This window comes from Cebus imitator, unplaced genomic scaffold, assembly GCF_001604975.1.
Source record: "Cebus imitator isolate Cc_AM_T3 unplaced genomic scaffold, Cebus_imitator-1.0 Scaffold449, whole genome shotgun sequence".
NCBI classification, from domain to species: domain Eukaryota; kingdom Metazoa; phylum Chordata; class Mammalia; order Primates; family Cebidae; genus Cebus; species Cebus imitator.
Window position 1 is genome coordinate 1,715,903 of NW_016107764.1, and position 2,865 is coordinate 1,718,767.

General features: G+C 47.2%; 1 long non-coding RNA gene across 1 annotated transcript in view; it reads right to left on the minus strand.

Moving 5' to 3' along the window:
• LOC108291256 overlaps nt 1-2,597 on the minus strand; it is a 4,934-nt gene extending 2,337 nt beyond the window's left edge. Inside the window, exon 1 of the long non-coding RNA XR_001819828.2 lies at nt 1,442-2,597. This is a non-coding gene — a long non-coding RNA (uncharacterized LOC108291256). The remainder of the gene's footprint in view (nt 1-1,441) is intronic.
• Between the last annotated feature and the right edge of the window lie 268 nt (nt 2,598-2,865).

A 2,865-nucleotide genomic window follows, 5' to 3' on the forward strand; every position in this document is an offset into this window, starting at 1 on the left:
AGAGAAAGAAAGAAGAAAGAAAGGAAGGAAGAAAGGAAGGAAGGGAATCTTGGCTCTTTAAATCTGGAAGTTCACTCAGCATGGAGGAAGGAGGCTCACAACAGTTGGGAGTGGGATGTAACAGCAGCTGTCCACCCCTGTGTCTGCACCTCCAAGCTCAGAAGCAGCAACGAGCAATGAAAACACAGATCTTCTGTTTTAGAGATCAGCATTCTTCTTGCCCACTCTGACTCCCACAAGCTATGTGTAAGCTGCTCCAGGAACATATGTAAGGCTGTATGCCTCAGGGGTAGAAGTTGAGGGATGGGTAGCTGCCATGGTGCCAAGAGAGAAAATTGACCAAAATTAACCCGCCAAGCCTGGGCCTGGAACTTGCAAGCCTTCAACAGACCAGAGCTCCAAAATAGTTACAGACAAATTTGACTGCTACACTTGCTGTCTAGGTGGGGAGACAGAGTTCTGGTGATTTCTACTCTGCCATCTTCCCAGAACAAGGTTTTAAAATTGAAACAAGATGGCTGAAATTTGGACGTATGGAAAAGAAAGGGGAAGCAAGTCCAGGTAAGGGAAGCTACTTCTGCTTGGAGGTAGCCATAAACAAGCAAACCATATCTAAGTGTCTTATGGGAATTTATTTATTTCTGATAACAGCTCTGCAAATGGTGGCTCTTGCTCCATACCAGAGGTGGTGACAATGGTGTAGATGGTGAAGAGTGATGTTTATAATGCTGATGGTGTTGGTGGGATAATGGTAATGGCAGTGGTGGTGGTGGTGAAAGCGGTAATGGTAATGGTAGTGGTAGTCATAATGATGTTAATAATGGTGGTGGTGATGGAGGTGATGGTGATGGTGATGGAGGTGATGGTGATGGAGGTGATGGTGATGGTGGTAACGGTGATGGTGGTGATAATGCTGGTGGTGGTGGTGGTGGTGACAGAGGTAATGGTAATGGTAGTGGTAGTCATAATGATGTTAATGATGGTGGTGGTGATGGAGGTGATGGTGATGGTGATGGAGGTGATGGTGATGGAGGCGATGGTGATGGTGGTAACAGTGATGGTGGTGATAATGCTGGTGGTGGTGGTGGTGGTGACAGCGGTAATGGTAATGGTAGTGGTAGTCATAATGATGTTAATGATGGTGGTGGTGATGGAGGTGATGGTGATGGAGGTGATGGTGATGGTGGTGATAATGCTGGTGGTGGTGGTGATAATGATGGTGTTAATAGGTACTCTGATTTGACTGTGTTCCCCAAACCTTGTGTGTTGGAAACTTGATCCCCAGTGCATCAGCATTAGGAGATGGGGCTGGCAAGTGTTTAGGTCATGAGCCCTCCACGCTCATGAATGCATTAACCTGGTTATCCCAACAGTAAGTTAGTTATCACGAGAGTGGACTTGTTCTAAAACCAAGTTCAGCCCCCTTTTCTCTCTGTCTCACCTTCGCTTGCTCCTCTGCCGTGGATGATGCACCAAGAAGGCCCTTGCCAGATGCCAGCACCTTGATTTTGGGCTTTTCAGCTTCCGGAGTGTGAGAAATAAATTATCCATAAATTACCGACTCTGTGGTTACAGCAACACAAACTAAGACAGAAAATGGGTATCAAGCAGTGGGACTGTTAGTATAACAAATACCTGAAAATGTGGAAGTAGTTTTGGAATTGGAGAGAGGCTGGAATGACCTGGAGGAGAAGGCTGTAAAAGCCTTGATTGTTGTGAATGAAGCAGTAAGGGCAGTTCTGCAGGGAGAGCCGAAATCTTCACAGAGACGACTGAAATGGTCATGATTAGAATGTTGGTAGAAAGATGGACAGCAAAGGCTATTCTGATGAGGCTCAGACAGAAATGAGGAACAACGTATTAGAAACTGGAGTAAAGGCCATCCTGGTTATACAGTTACAAAGAATTTGGCAGAATTGTGTCTGTGTCCTTTGTAGAAGGCAGAACTTAAAAGCAATGAACTGGGATAGCGAGCAGAAGAAATATCTAAGTAGCAGGAAAGCATTCAAGGTGCTCTTTAGGTGGCTAAAAATAAACTGAGAAGAGACAAATGATTTAAGGTGGGCTGTGTAATTAAAAGAGAAGCAGAATGGAAACATTTAGAAAACTCTCAGGCTGGCCATGTGAAAAAATTAAATGGCCTCAAAGGCATTTTAGAGGTCTTTGAGGCAAGCTAGGACCCTGAGGTCAAGCTTTCCAGAAAGGTGTCCATGAGATGCTCTGTGCATCAGGACTCTGCTCCCCAAATTCTAGTGCAGCACCCCTCAGCCACTCCAGCCTCTGCTCAAACAAGGTTAAGCATAGCTCAACCCACCCATTTAGAAGGAACAGGCCTTAAACCTTGGTGGTGTCCACATGGTGCTGGTTCTGCAGGAAGGTGGAGTGCACAAGCTGCGCAGCCATGGCAGCCTCCACCTAGATTTCAAAGGATCTCATGGACAGCCTAGGTGCCAGGCAGGGACTTGCCCCAGGGGCAAAGCTGCCATAGAGAGTCCCCCCTGGAGCAGTGCCCAGTGGAGCCATGAGGATGAAGCCACCAGACAGCCCTCACCAGAATAATTGTCTGGTGGAGCCATAAGAGTGGGACTGCCACCTCCGGATGCCAGAACTGTGGCGCTACCATGTGTAGTGCAAGCCTGGGCTCGCCACAGCCATGAGACTCCAACCCAAAAGGACTGCTGAATGGGCTGAGCCCTGCAAAGCCATGGGGGCAAGCCTGCCCAAGGCTGCCCAGCCCTCCATGCAGTGTGCCCAGGAGGTGGTGTACAGAATGAAAGATCATTCTAGAGTCTTAAGACTTAACTCCTGTCATGCTGGATTTGAGACTTGCTTGTGTGCTACTATTTCTTTTTTCTTACATATTTT